The 17,344-nt window shown below is 31.6% G+C and overlaps 2 long non-coding RNA genes across 9 annotated transcripts; both read right to left on the bottom strand.

Annotated features, from left to right (window-relative positions):
• Positions 1-1,460: 1,460 nt before the first annotated feature.
• On the bottom strand, positions 1,461-16,430 carry LOC117788956. 7 transcript variants are annotated; one of them, XR_004617816.1, is made up of 5 exons: positions 16,395-16,430; positions 15,485-15,763; positions 15,213-15,446; positions 15,076-15,120; positions 14,875-14,889 (listed from the first exon to the last, which is right to left on the bottom strand). It is a non-coding gene; the product is annotated as an uncharacterized LOC117788956 (long non-coding RNA). The 7 variants fall into 7 exon arrangements; XR_004617838.1 differs by having other exon boundaries at positions 15,578-15,763; XR_004617819.1 differs by lacking the exon at positions 16,395-16,430 and adding an exon at positions 16,116-16,140.
• On the bottom strand, positions 10,067-11,074 carry LOC117789163. Of its 2 annotated transcripts, none has more exons than XR_004617844.1 (2): positions 11,034-11,074; positions 10,067-10,756 (listed from the first exon to the last, which is right to left on the bottom strand). It is a non-coding gene; the product is annotated as an uncharacterized LOC117789163 (long non-coding RNA). The 2 variants fall into 2 exon arrangements; XR_004617843.1 differs by lacking the exon at positions 11,034-11,074 and adding an exon at positions 10,941-11,025.
• Positions 16,431-17,344: the final 914 nt, after the last annotated feature.

The raw sequence follows: 17,344 nt of genomic DNA, 5'->3' as shown, positions 1-17,344 counted from the left end.
AAATCCTTCCTTTTCAACTATATACGCCATTGAGCACCCATATTTCCCATATATATCTTCTATAACTGCGTCTATTACCTCTATTTACTCCCCAAATACATCTTATTCAACTATATACGCCATTATCTACCCTTATCTGCCCTTTATACCTTCTATAAATGCTTCTATTACCTCTATTTACTCCCCAAATCCTTCTTATTCAACTATATACGCCATTATACACCTATATTTGCCTATATACCTTCTATAAATGCTTCTATTACTCTAATTTACTTCCCAAAATCCTTCTAATTAACTATATACGCCATTTACAGCCTTATCTGCCCTTTATATCTTCTATATATGCTTCTGTTACCTCTATTTACTCCCCAAATCCTTCTTATTCAACTATATACGCCATTATACACCTATATTTGCCCTATATACCTTCTTTAAATGCTTCTATTACCTCTATTTACTTCCCAAATCCTTCTTATTTAACTATATACGCCACTTTACAGCCTTATCTGCCCTATATACCTTCTATATATGCTTCTATGTCCTCCGTTTTTCTTAAAATCTTTCCATTTCTAATCTATATACTGCCAACTATATACGCCATTATACATCTATATTTTGCCCTATATACCTTCTTTTAAATGCTTCTATTACTTTATTTACTCCCCAAATCCTCTTATTCAACTATATACGCTAATTTATAACCTATATTTGCCTCTAAATACCTTCTATAAATGCTTTATTATCAATTTGTTTCAAAATCCTTCCTAATTAACTATATACGCCACTTTACAGCCTTATCTGCTCTATATACCTTCTATATATGCTTTATTTCTCTATTTACTCCCCAAATCCTTCTTATGCACCTATATACGCCTTTGTGCACCCATATTTCCCATATATATCTTCTACAACTGCGTCTATTACCTCTATTTACTCCTCCAAATACACCTTTATTCAACTATATACGCCATTATCTACCCTTATCTGCCCTTTATACCTTCTATAAATGCTTCTATTACTCTATTTACTCCTAAATGTTCTTATTCAACTATATACATTATTATACACCTATATTTGCCCTATATACCTTCTATAAATGCTTCTATTACCTCAATTTACTTCCAAAATCCTTCTAAATTAACTATATACGCCACTTTACAGCCTTATCTGCCCTTTATACCTTCTATAAATGCTTCTATTTCTATTTACTCCCAAAATCCTTCTTTTCAACTATATACGCCATTATACACCTATATATTATCATATATACTTCTATAACTGAGTCTATTTCTCTATTTACTCCTAAATCCATCTTATTCAACTATATACGCCATTATCTACCCTTATATGCCCTTTATACCTTCTATAAATGGTTCTATTACCTCTATTTACTCCCCAAATCCTTCTTATTCAACTATATACGCCATTATACACCTATATTTGCCCTATATACCTTCTATAAATTCTTCTATTACCTCTAGCTACTCCCCAAATCCATCTTAGTCAACTATATACGCCATTATCCACCCTTATCTGCCCTTTATACCTTCTATAAATGCTTCTATTACCTCTATTTACTCCCCAAATCCTTCTTATTCAACTATATATGCCATTATACACCTATATTTGCCCTATATATCTTCTTTAAATGCTTCTATTAATTTTATTTACTCTAAATTCTTGTATTCAACTATATACGCTAATTTACACTTTATATTTGCTCCTAATACCTTCTATAAATGCTTTATTACTCCTCTATTTACTTCCAAAATCCTTCTTATTAACTATATACGCCATTTACAGCCTTATCTGCCCTATATACCTTCTATATATGCTTCTATTTCCTCTATTTACTCAAATCCTTCTTATTCAACTATATATGCCATTGACACCTATATTTCCCTATATATCTTCTATAACTGTTCTATTAATTCTATTTACTTTCAAATCCTTCTTATTCAACTATATACTCCATTATCTACCCTTATCTGCCCTTTATACCTTTTATAAATTGTTCTATTACCTCTATTTACTCCCTAAATCCTTCTTGTTCAACCATATACGCCATTATACACCTATTTGCCTCTATATACTTTCTTCTTTAAATGCTGCTATTACTCCTTTATTTACTTTGAAATCCTTTATTTAACTATATACGCCACTTTACAGCCTTATCTGCCCTATATACCTTCTATATATGCTTCTATGTCCTCTGTTTGCTCCCAAAATCCTTCCTTTTCAACTATATACGCCATTGAGCACCCATATTTCCCATATATATCTTCTATAACTGCGTCTATTACCTCTATTTACTCCCCAAATACATCTTATTCAACTATATACGCCATTATCTACCCTTATCTGCCCTTTATACCTTCTATAAATGCTTCTATTACCTCTATTTACTCCCCAAATCCTTCCTATTCAACTATATACGCCATTATACACCTATATTTGCCCTATATACCTTCTATAAATGCTTCTATTACCTCAATTTACTTCCAAAATCCTTCTTAATTAACTATATACGCCACTTTACAGCCTTATCTGCCCTTTATACCTTCTATATATGCTTCTATTTCCTCTATTTGCTCCCAAAATCCTTCCTTTTCAACTATATACGGCATTGTGCACCCATATTTCCCATATATACCTTCTATAACTGAGTGTATTACCTCTATTTACTCCCCAAATACATCTTATTCAACTATATACGCCATTATCTACCCTTATATGCCCTTTATACCTTCTATAAATGGTTCTATTACCTCTATTTACTCCCCAAATCCTTCTTATTCAACTATATACGCCATTTACACCTATATTTGCCCTATATACCTTCTATAAATGCTTCTATTACCTCAATTTACTTCCAAAATCCTTCTTAATTAACTATATACGCCACTTTACAGCCTTATCTGCCCTATATACCTTCTATATATGCTTCTATTTCCTCTATTTACTCCCCAAATCCTTCTTATTCAACTATATATGCCATTGAGCACCCATATTTCCCATATATATCTTCTATAACTGCGTCTATTACCTCTATTTACTCCCCAAATACATCTTATTCAACTATATACGCCATTATCTACCCTTATCTGCCCTTTATACCTTCTATAAATGCTTCTATTACCTCTATTTACTCCCCAAATCCTTCCTATTCAACTATATACGCCATTATACACCTATATTTGCCCTATATACCTTCTATAAATGCTTCTATTACCTCTATTTACTCCCAAATCCTTCTTATTTAACTATATACGCCACTTTACAGCCTTATCTGCCCTATATACCTTCTATATATGCTTCTATGTCCTCCGTTTGCTCCCAAAATCTTTCCTTTTCAACTATATACGCCATTGAGCACCCATTATTCCCATATATATCTTCTATAACTGCGTCTATTACCTCTATTTACTCCCCAAATACATCTTATTCAACTATATACGCCATTATCTACCCTTATCTGCCCTTTATACCTTCTATAAATGGTTCTATTACCTCTACTAACTCCCCAAATCCTTCTTATTCAACTATATACGCCATTATACACCTATATTTGCCCTATATACCTTCTATAAATGCTTCTATTACCTCAATTTACTTCCAAAATCCTTCTTAATTAACTATATACGCCACTTTACAGCCTTATCTGCCCTTTATACCTTCTATATATGCTTCTTTTTCCTCTTTTTACTCCCCAAATCCTTCTTATTCAACTATATACGCCATTATACACCTATGTTTGCCCTATATACCTTCCTTAAATGCTTCTATTACCTTTATTTACTCCCCAAATCCTTCTTATTACTGCGGACGGCAGTTCGCGTTAGTGACGAAAGCAGCACGAAGGCGAAAGGCGACTAACTATATATACAGCTAAGTTGGAAAATTTGCTACGACTGTCCGATCAGATCAAGTTATATATTGATCGAAAGGTTTAGTCCTAACTTACAAAATGGCATACTTAAACTTTTTCCAATTCACCTGGGTCATGAAATACGGGGGTGTAAGTGGGAGGGGAAAAATTTGTATGATCGCAGCTTGTGGAGCCGTTGGGGCTTTTTGGTAAAATTATTTATTTTTTAAAAATTTTTATCAAAAAATACGCGTCGATTGATACCTCGATGACACAAATCCGTTAACTGGTTCAAAAGATAAATAAATTTGAAATTTTTAGTGGACTTTTCAAAATGAAATAAAAAGTTAGTTTCTTTGTTTGTCTGTTTGTATCAAAGCGCTAAAAAAGCTAAGATGTAATGATGGGGATTCATTCCTCTTTGAAAATCTAGAAATGTTTGTTTTACGACTTTTTCAATTTCCCGCTAGTTTAGCGGGAAAACGCTAAATCCCGCTAAAATTGAAACTCCAACAGTTTCCAAACCATAGAAGCTACAGATATGTTCTACATTTCATTGGAAATGTATGTTTGAGGGCTTTTATGCGTACCTTAAAACTTTTTTTCTAAAGTATTCAGGTAACATTTTACAGGTGATATTATAATTATAAGTTACATTTTGGCGATTTTTGACAAAACGCCTCTAACGATTTCTGTTAATTTTATTATGTTGTAAAACGTACAATTTCGCGTTTTTTGGTATATGAAACATAAATTTTGGTTGAGGGTTTGGAAGATATTACCTGTTATGAATAAATACATTTTCTATCGGTCGAAAATCATGTTTAAGTACGAAAAACTTTTTGGTTTTATGAGATATCTCAACCAAACTGATACAATATGCATTTAACTTGGTTTTAAATATCCTGACCAAAGTTAGTTCAAATCGGACTACTATATCATATAGCTGTCATAGGACCGATCGGGTCAAAATAAGGTTTTAGTATGAAAAACTTGTTTGTTTAGTGAGATATTTTAACCAAATTGATAGCATTTGCATTTAAGTCAGTTTTAAAAATCTTGACCGAAGTAAGTTGTTATCGGACCACTATATCATATATCCAATCGGTCCAATATTAAGTCTTGGTATGAAAAACTTTTTTGTTTTACGAGATATCGTAACCAAACTAATAGAATATGCATTTAAATTAGACTTATATATCCTGACCAAAGTTGGTTCAAATCAGACTACTATATCATATAGCTGTCATAGGACCGATCGGTCAAAATAAGGTTTAGTATGAAAACTTGTTTGTTTAGAGAGATATTTTAACCAAATTGATAGCATTTGCATTTAAGTCAGTTTTAAAAATCTTGACCGAAGTAAGTTGTTATCGGACCACTATATCATATATCCAATCGGTCCAATATTAAGTCTTGGTATGAAAAACTTTTTTGTTTTACGAGATATCGTAACCAAACTAATAGAATATGCATTTAAATTAGACTTATATATCCTGACCAAAGTTGGTTCAAATCAGACTACTATATCATATAGCTGTCATAGGACCGATCGGCAAAATAAGGTTTTAGTATGAAAACTTGTTTGTTTAGTGAGATATTTTAACCAAATTGATAGCATTTGCATTTAAGTCAGTTTTAAAATCTTGACCGAAGTAAGTTGTTATCGGACCACTATATCATATATCCAATCGGTCCAATATTAAGTCTTGGTATGAAAACTTTTTTTTTACGAGATATCGTAACCAAACTAATAGAATATGCATTTAAATTAGACTTATATATCCTGACCAAAGTTGGTTCAAATCGGACTACTATATCATATAGCTGTCATAGGACCGATCGGGTCAAAATAAGGTTTTAGTATGAAAAACTTGTTTGTTTAGTGAGATATTTTAACCAAATTGATAGCATTTGCATTTAAGTCAGTTTTAAAAATCTTGACCGAAGTAAGTTGTTATCGGACCACTATATCATATATCCAATCGGTCCAATATTAAGTCTTGGTATGAAAAACTTTTTTGTTTTACGAGATATCGTAACCAAACTAATAGAATATGCATTTAAATTAGACTTATATATCCTGACCAAAGTTGGTTCAAATCAGACTACTATATCATATAGCTGTCATAGGACCGATCGGGTCAAAATAAGGTTTTAGTATGAAAAACTTGTTTGTTTAGAGAGATATTTTAACCAAATTGATAGCATTTGCATTTAAGTCAGTTTTAAAAATCCTGACCGAAGTAAGTTTTTATCGGACCACTATATCATATAGCCAATCGGTCCAACATTAAGTCTTAGTATGAAAAACTTTATTATAACCAAACTATATATATATTTATATATATACTTATATATTCTGACCAAAGTTGGTTCTAATCAACCACTGTATCATATAGCTGTCATAGCACCGATCAAGGAAATCCAAGTCTTAGTATGAAAACTTTTTTTTTTCATAGTAAGTACGGGTCTCCGACAGTATGCTCGGCTGTAGCAGGGGCGAAATGAGGTAAAGCTAGACGAGTATTTTAGTAAAATTCATTATGATTTAAAAATTGTTTATCTGTTTTAAAAAAAATATAAATTAATAAACAAAAAAGCGAAAATTGGCATTCGGCACTGCGCAAAAAAAGTAATTTTATGTACAAAGAAGCTCACCCTTTTGCTCACAGTGCACAATGCCAACTTTCGCTTTTTTTTTATTAATTTATATTTTATTTAAAATTTTAGATTAAACTGAATTTTGTTCGTCACAAAATTGGATATCAGAAATTTTGGGGCTAGAAATTGCTTTCGCAACTAGACTTTTACCTCGTGTAGAGGTTTTTTTTGTGGGATTAATGCTTCTATTACCTCTATTTTCACACCAAATCCATCTTATTCAAATATATACGGCATTATACGCTCATATTTGCCCTATAAACCACTATTAATGCTTCTATTAAATCTCTTTACTCCCGAAACCCATCTTGTTCAACTATATACGGCATTATACGCTCATATTTGCCCTAAATACATCTATTAATGCTTCTATTACCCCCATTTAGTGCCCAAAACCATCTTATTCAACTATATACGGCATTATACGCTCATATTTGCCCTAAACACATTCTATAAATGCTTCTATTACCTCTATTTACTCCCCAAATCCATCTTATTCAACTATATACGGCATTATACACCCATATTTGCCCTATTTAACTCTATTAATGCTGCTATTACCTCTCTTTACTCCCCAAAACCATCTTATTCAACTATATACAGCTTTATACGCTCATATTTGCCCTACATAGCTCTATTAATGCTTCTATTACCTCTATTTACTTCCTAAATCCATCTTATTCAACTATATACGGCATTATACGATCATATTTGCCCTATAAACCACTATTAATACTTCTTTTACCTTTATTTACTCCATCTTATTCAACTATATACGGCTTTATATGCTCATATTTGCCCTATAAACCACTATTAATGCTTGTATTAATTCTATTTACTCCCCAAATCCATCTTATTCAACTATATACGGCTTTATACGCTCATATTTGCCCTATAAACCACTATAAATGCATTTATTAAATCTATTTACTCCCCAAATCCATCTTATTCAAATATATTTGGCATTATACACCCATATTTGCCCTATTTACCTCTAATAATGCTTCTATTACCTCTCTTTACTCCCCAAATCCATCTTATTCAACTATTTACGGCATTATACGCTCATATTTGCCCTATAAACCACTATTAATGCATTATACGCTCAAATTTGCCCTATAAACCACTATTAATGCTTCTATTACCTCTATTTTCACACCAAATCCATCTTATTCAAATATATATTGCATTACACGCTCATATTTGCCCTATAAACCACTATTAATGCTTCTATTAAATCTCTTTACTCCCGAAATCCATCTTGTTCAACTATATACGGCATTATACGCTCATATTTGCACTATAAACCACTATTAATGCTTCTATTACCTCTATTTACTCCCCAAATCCATCTTATTCAACTATGTACGGCATTATACGCTCATATTTGCCCTATAAACCACTATTAATGCTTCTATTACCTCTCTTTACTCCCCAAATCCATTTTATTCAACTATATACGGCATTATACACCAATATTTTCACTATAAACCAATATTAATGCTTCTATTACCTCTATTTACTCCCCAAATCCATCTTATTCAAATATATTTGGCATTATACACCCATATTTGCCCTATATACCTCTATTAATGCTTCTATTGCGTCTCTTTACTCCCCAAATCCATCTTATTCAACTATATACGGCATTATACGCTCATATTTGTACTATAAACCACTATTAATGCTTCTATTACCTATAAATACTTTCCGAATCCATCTTATTCAAATATATACGGCATTATACGCTCATATTTCACCTAATTACCTTCTATAAATGCTTTTATTACTTCTATTTACTCCCCAAATCCATTTTTTTCAACTATATATGGCATTATACGCTCATATTTGCCCTAAATACATCTATTAATGCTTCTATTACCCCCATTTACTGCCCAAAACCATCTTATTCAACTATATACAGCTTTATACGCTGATTTTTGCCCAATATAGCTCTATTAATGCTTCTATTACCTCTCTTTACTCCCCAAATCCATCTTATTCAACTATTTACGGCATTATACGCTCATATTTGCCCTAAACACATTCTATAAATGCTTCTATTACCTCTATTTATTCCCCAAATCCATCTTATTCAACTATATACGGCATTATACACCCATATTTGCCCTATTTACCTCTATTAATGCTTCTATTACCTCTCTTTACTCCCCAAATCCATCTTATGCAACTATATACGGCCCTAAACACTCATGTTTGCCCTATTAACCACTATTAATGCTGCTATTACCCCTATTTACTGCCCAAAACCATCTTATTCAACTATATACAGCTTTATACGCTCAAATTTGCCCTATATAGCTCTATTAATGCTTCTATTACCTCTATTTACTCCCCAAATCCATCTTATTCAACTATATACGACATTATACGCTCATATTTGCCCTATTAACCACTATTAATGCTGCTATTACCCCTATTTACTGCCCAAAACCATCTTATTCAACTATATATAGCTTTATACGCTCATATTTGCCCTATATAGCTCTATTAATGCTTCTATTACCTCTATTTACTTCCCAAATCCATCTTATTCAACTATATACACCATTATACACTCATATTTGTCCTAAACACATTCTATAAATGCTTCTATTACCTCTATTTACTCCCCAAATCCATCTTATTCAACTATTTACGGCATTATACGCTCATATTTGCCCTAAACACATTCTATAAATGCTTCTATTACCTCTATTTATTCCCCAAATCCATCTTATTCAACTATATACGGCATTATACACCCATATTTGCCCTATTTACCTCTATTAATGCTTCTATTACTCTCTTTACTCAAATCCATCTTATGCAACTATATACGCCACTATACACTCATGTTTGCCCTATTAACCACTTCTATTAATGCTATTACCCCTATTTACTGCCTAAAACCATCTTATTCAACTATATACAGCTTTATACGCTCAAATTTGGCCTATATAGCTCTATTAATGCTTCTATTACCTCTATTTACTCCCCAAATCCATCTTATTCAACTATATACGACATTATACGCTCATATTTGCCCTATTAACCACTATTAATGCTGCTATTACCCCTATTTACTGCCCAAAACCATCTTATTCAACTATATACAGCTTTATACGCTCAAATTTGCCCTATATAGCTCTATTAATGCTTCTATTACCTCTATTTACTCCCCAAATCCATCTTATTCAACTATTTACGGCATTATACGCTCATATTTGCCCTATAAACCACTATTAATGCATTATACGCTCATATATGCCCTATAAACCACTATTAATGCTTCTATTACCTCTCTTTACTCCCCAAATCCATCTTGCTCAACTATATACGGCATTATACGCTCATATTTGCACTATAAACCACTATTAATGCTTCTATTACCTCTATTTACTCCCCAAATCCATCTTATTCAACTATGTACGGCATTGTACGCTCATATATGCCCTATAAACCACTATTAATGCTTCTTTTACCTCTATTTACTTTCCAAAGTCATCTTTTTCAAATATATACGGCATTATACACCCATATTTGCCCTATAAACCTCTATTAATGCTTCTATTACCTCTATTTACTTCCCAAATCCATCTTATTCAACTATATACACCATTATACACTCATATTTGTCCTAAACACATTCTATAAATGCTTCTATTACCTCTATTTACTCCTCAAATCCAGCTTTTTCAACTATATACGGCATTATACACCCATATTTGCCCTATAAACCACTATTAATGGTTCTTTTTCCTCTATTTACACCCCAAATTAATCTTATTCAACTATATACGGCATTATACGCTCATATTTGCCCTTTAAACCACTATTAATGCTTCTATTACCTCTATTTACTTCCCAAATCCATTTTATTCAACTATATACGCAATTATACACTCATATTTGCCCTAAACATATTCTATTAATACTTCTATTACCTCTATTTACTCCTCAAATCCATCTTTTTCAAATATATTCGGCATTACACACCCATATTTGCCATATAAACCTCTATTAATGGTTCTATTACCTCTATTTACTTCCCAAATCCATCTTATTCAACTATATACGGCATAATACGCTCAGATTTGCCCTATTAACCACTATTAATGCTTCTATTACCTCTATTTACTTCCCAAATCCATCTTATTCAACTATATACACCATTATACACTCATATTTGCCCTAAAAACATTCTATAAATGCTTCTATTACCTCTATTTACTCCTCAAATCCATATTTTTCAAATATATACGGCATTATACACCCATATTTGCCATATTAACCTATATTAATGGTTCTTTTACCTCTATTTACTTCCCAAATCCATCTTATTCAACTATATACGGCATAATAGGCTCATATTTGCCCTATAAACCACTATTAATGCTTCTATTACCTCTATTTACTTCCCAAATCCATCTTATTCAACTATATACGCCATTATACACTCATATTTGTCCTAAACACATTCTATAAATGCTTTTATTACCTCTATTTACTCCTCAAATCCATCTTATTCAACTATATACGGCATAATACGCTCATATTTGCCCTATAAAACACTATTAATGCTTCTATTACCTCTAGTTACTTCCCAAATCCATCTTATTCAAATATATACAACATTATACACTCATATTTGCCCTAAACACATTCTATTAAAGCTTCTTTTACCTCTATTTACACCCCAAATCCATTATACGCTCATATTTGCATTATAAACCACTATTAATGCTTTTATTACCTCTATTTACTCCCCAAATCCATCTTTATCAACTATGTATGGCATTATACGCTCATATTTGCCCTATAAACCACTATTAGTGCTTCTATTACCTCTTTTTACTCCTCAAATCCAGCTTTTTCAACTATATACGGCATTATACACCCATATTTGCCCTATTAACCACTATTAATGGTTCTTTTACCTCTATTTACACCCCAAATTAATCTTATTCAACTATATACGGCATTACACGCTCATATTTGCCCTATAAACCACTATTAATGCTTTTATTACCTCTATTTACTTCCCAAATACATCTTGTTCAACTATATACGACATTATTCGCTCATATTTGCCCTAAAAACCACTATTAATGCTTCTATTACCTATATTTACTTCCCAAATTCATCTTATTCAACTATATACGGCTTTATACGCTCATATTTGCCCCATAAACCACTAATAATGCTTCTATTTCTTCTATTTACTCCCCAAATCCATCTTATTCAACTATATACGGCTTTATACGCTCATGTTTGCCCTATATCCACTGATAATGCTTCTATTACCTCTATTTACTCCCCAAATCCATCTTTGTCAACTATATACGGCTTTATACGCTCATATTTTCCCTATAAACCACTATTAATGCTTCTATTACCTCTATTTACTCCCCAAATCCATCTTATTCAACAATATACGGCTTTATACGCTCATATTTGCCCTATAAACCACTATTAATGCATCTATTACCTCTATTTACTCCCCAAAACCATCTTATTCAACTATATACGGCATTATACGCTCATATTTGCCCTATAAACGACTGTTAATGCTTCTATTACCTCTATTTATTTCCCAAATCCATCTTATTCAAATATACACCCATATTTGCCCTATAAACCACTATTAATATATTATTACTTCTATTTACTCCCAAAACCATATATTCAACTATATACGGCTTTATACGCTCATATTTGCTCGATATCCACTATAAATGCTTCTATTACCTCTATTTACTCCCAAAATCCATCTTATTCAGCTATATACGGCTTTATACGCTCATATTTGCCCTATAAGCCACTATTAATGCTTCTATTACTTCTATTTTCACACCAAATCCATCTTATTCAAATATATACGGCATTATACGCTCATATTTGCACTATAAACCACTATTAATGCTTCTATTACCTCTATTTACTCCCCAAATCCATCTTATTCAACTATATATGGCATTATACGCTCATATTTGCCCTAAATACATCTATTAATGCTTCTATTACCTCTATTTACTCCCCAAATCCATCTTATTCAACTATGTACGGCATTATACGCTCATATTTGCCCTATAAACCACTATTAATTTTTCTATTACCTCTATTTACTTCCTAAATCCATCTTATTCAACTATATACGGCATAATACGCTCATATTTGCCCTATAAACCACTATTAATGCTTCTATTACCTCTATTTACATCCCAAATCCATCTTATTCAACTATATACGCAATTATACACTCATATTTGCCCTAAAAACATTCTATAAATGCTTCTATTACCTCTATTTACTCCTCAAATCCATCTTTTTCAAATATATACGGCATTATACACCCATATTTGCCATATAAACCTATATTAATGGTTCTTTTTTATAAACCACTATTAATGCTTCTTTTACCTCTATTTACACCCCAAATCCATCTTATTCAACTATATACGGCATTATACGCTCATATTTGCCCTATAAACCACTATTAATGCTTTTATTACCTCTATTTACTCCCCAAATCCATCTTTATCAACTATATACGGCATTATACACCCATATTTGCCCTATAAACCACTATTAATGTTTCTTTTACCTCTATTTACTCCCCAAATCTATCTTATTCAACTATGTACGGCATTATACGCTCATATTTGCCCCTTCTATTACCTCTATTTACTTCCCAAATCTATCTTTTTCAAATATATACGGCATTATACACCCATATTTGCCATATAAACCTATATTAATGGTTCTTTTTTATAAACCACTATTAATGCTTCTTTTACCTCTATTTACACCCCAAATCCATCTTATTCAACTATATACGGCATTATACGCTCATATTTGCCCTATAAACCACTATTAATGCTTTTATTACCTCTATTTACTCCCCAAATCCATCTTTATCAACTATATACGGCATTATACACCCATGTTTGCCCTATAAACCACTATTAATGTTTCTATTACCTCTATTTACTCCCCAAATCTATCTTATTCAACTATGTACGGCATTATACGCTCATATTTGCCCCTTCTATTACCTCTATTTACTTCCCAAATCCATCTTATTCAAATATATACCGCATTAAACGCTCATATTTGCCCTATATACCTCTATTAATGCTTCTATTACCTCTATTTACTCCCCAAATCCATCTTATTCAACTATATACGGCATTATACGCTCATATTTGCCCTATAAACCACTATAAACGCTTCTATTACCTCTATTTACTTCCCAAATCCATCTTATTTAACTATATACGCCATTATACACTCATATTTGTCCTAAACACACTCTGTAAATGCTTCTATTACCTCTATTTACACCCCAAAACCATCCTCTTCAACTATATACGACATTATAAGCTCATATTTGCCCTATAAACCACTATTAATGCTTCTATTACCTCTATTTACTCCCCAAATCCATCTTATTCACATATATACCGCATTATACGCTCATATTTGCCCTATATACCTCTATTAATGCTTCTATTACCTCTATTTACTCCCCAAATCCATCTTATTCAACTATATACGGCATTATACGCTCATATTTGCCCTAAACACATTCTATAAATGCTTCTATTACCTCTATTTACTCCTCAAATCAATTTTATTCAACTATATGCGGCATTATACACCCATATTTGCCCTATAAACTACTATTAACGCTTCTATTACCTCTATTTACTTCCCAAATCCATCTTATTCAAATATAAACCGCATTATACACCCATATTTGCCCCATATACCTTTTATAAATATATACGCCCATATTTGCCCTATATACCTTCCATAAATGCTTCTATTTCCTCTGTTTACTCCCAAAATCCATCATATTCCACTATAAACGCCTGTATACACCCATATTTGCCCTATATACCTTTTATAATTATATACGCCCATATTTGCCCTATATACCTTGTATAAATGCTTCTATTACCTCTCGTTACTCCCAAATCCATCTCATTCAAATATACACGCCATTATACACCCATATTTGCCCTATATACCTCTTTTAATGCTTCTATTTCCTCTATTAACTCCCCAAATCCATAAATCATAAATCAACTATAAACGGCATTATACACCCATATTTGCCCTATATACCTTTTATTAATATATACGCCCATATTTGCAATATATACCTTCCATAAATGCTTCCATTTCCTCTATTTACTTCCCAAATCCATCTAATTCCACTATATATGCCATAATACCCCCATATTTGCCCTATATACCTTCTATAAATGCTTCTATTACCTCTGTTTACTCCCCAAATCCACCTTATTCAACTATATATGTCATTATACACCCATATTTGCCCTATATACCTTCTATTAATGCTTCTATTTTCTCTATTTACTCCCCAAATCTATCTAATTCAACTATATACATCATTATACACCCATATTTGCCCAATATACCTTCCATAAATGTTTCTTTTACCTCTATTTACTCTCTAAATCCATCTTATACAACTATATACGGTATTATACACCCATATTTGCCCTAATCACCTTCTATAAATGCTTTTATTACTTCTATTTACTCCCCAAATCCATCTTATTCAAATATATACGGCGTTATACGCTCATATTTGCCCTATAAATCACTATTAATGCTTCTATTACCTCTATTTACTCCCCAAATCAACCTTTTTCAACTATATATGACATTGTACACCCATATTTGCCCTATATACCTTCTATTAATGCTTCTATTTTCTCTATTTACTCCCCAAATCTATCTAATTCAACTAAATACATCATTATACACCCATATTTGCCCAATATACCTTCCATAAATGTTTCTTTTACCTCTATTTACTCCCCAAATCCATCTTATTCAACTATATACGGCATTATACACCCATATTTGCCCTATATACCTTTTATAAATATATACGCCCATATTTGCCCTATATACCTTCCATAAATGCTTCTATTTCCTCTATTTACTACCCAAATCCATCTTATTCCACTATATATGCCATTATACACCCATATTTGCCCTATATACCTTCAATTAATGCTTCTATTACCTCTATTTACTCCCCAAATCCATCTTATTCAACTAGTTACGCCTTTATACACCCATATTTGCCCTTAATACCTTCTATAAATGGTTCTATTACCTCTATTTACTTTCCAAATCCATCTTATTCAACTATATACGGCATTATACACCCATATTTGCCCTATATACCTTTTATAATTATATACGCCCATATTTGCCCTATTTACCTTGTATAAATGCTTCTATTACCTCTCTTTACTCCCAAATCCATCTTATTTAAATATACACGCCATTATACACCCATATTTGCCCTATATAACTCTATTAATGCTTCTATTTCCTCTATTTACTCCCCAAATCCATCTTATTCAACTATAATCGGCATTATACACCCTATTTGCCCTTTATACCTTTTATAAATATATACGCCCATATTTGCCCTATATACCTTCCATAAATGCTTCTATTTCCTCTATTTACTCCCCAAATCCATCTTATTCCACTATATATGCCATTATACACCCATATTTGCCCTATATACCTTCTATAAATGCTTCTAATACCTCTTTTTACTCCCCAAATCCACCTTATTCAACTATATATGCCAATATACACCCATATTTGCCCTATATACCTTCTATTAATGCTTCTATTTTCTCTATTTACTCCCCAAATCTATCAAATTCAACTATCTACATCATTATACACCCATATTTGCCCAATATACGTTCCATAAATGTTTCTTTTAACTCTATTTACTCCCCAAATCCATCTTATTCAACTATATACGGTGTTATACACCCATATTTGCCCAAAATACCTTCTATAAATGCTTCTATTACTTCTATTTACTCCCCAAATCCTGCCCTCTATCTACCCCTATCTAACCATTTTTCCTATATTTACATTTTTCTTTGAACTCTCTCATGACATTGTCAAACCTTAACCAATTTTATAAAAGTAATATCTTATTAAACAGTATTTGAATTCTTAATTAATGCAGCTTTTACAATTATTTTAATTATGGGTTACTTAAAATCTTCATAGAATTATCCATTTTCTTAATTTATTCCCCTGTACAGTTTATGATAATTTATTGTACAATTTTATTAAAAAATTTCTTTTTAAAAGGGATTTGAATTCTTATTTAACGCTGCATTACAATTTTTGTTCAATTATGGGTTATTTTAAATCTTCATAGAACAAGCCATTTTCTTAATTTATTCCCTTGTAAATTTTTTGATGATTTATGATTTTAATAGTGGGTTGTTTAAAATTTTCCTAGAGCACGTCGTTTTCTAAATTTATTCCTGAATAACATTTTTTTTTCAATATTTTCCCTTGTAAATTTTTTGATAACTTTGAACTCTCATAGCTTTGTCAAATATTAACCAATTTGTATAAGTAAGCTTTTTTTTAAACGGGATTTAAATTCTAAATTAATGCTGCATTTAAAATTTTTTAATTATGGGTTATTTGAACTCTTCGAAAAATAAGCCATTTTCTTAATTTATTCCCTTGTACATTTCGTGATGATTTATGTATTTAATTATGGGTTATTTAAAATTTTCCTAGAGCAAGTCGTTTTCTTAATTTATTCCTGAAATTACCCATTTTTTCAATATTTTTCCTTTTAAATTTTTGAACAACTTCGAACTCTCATAGCTTTGTCAAATCTTAACTAATTTTATTAAAGTTATCTCTTTTTAAACAGTATTTGAATTCTAAATTAATGCAGCATTTACATTTTTTTTAATTATGGGTTATTTA

Source organism: Drosophila innubila, chromosome 4 (assembly GCF_004354385.1).
Source record: "Drosophila innubila isolate TH190305 chromosome 4, UK_Dinn_1.0, whole genome shotgun sequence".
Classification (NCBI taxonomy): Eukaryota; Metazoa; Arthropoda; class Insecta; order Diptera; family Drosophilidae; genus Drosophila; species Drosophila innubila.
This window is presented reverse-complemented; position numbering and strand designations above follow the sequence as displayed.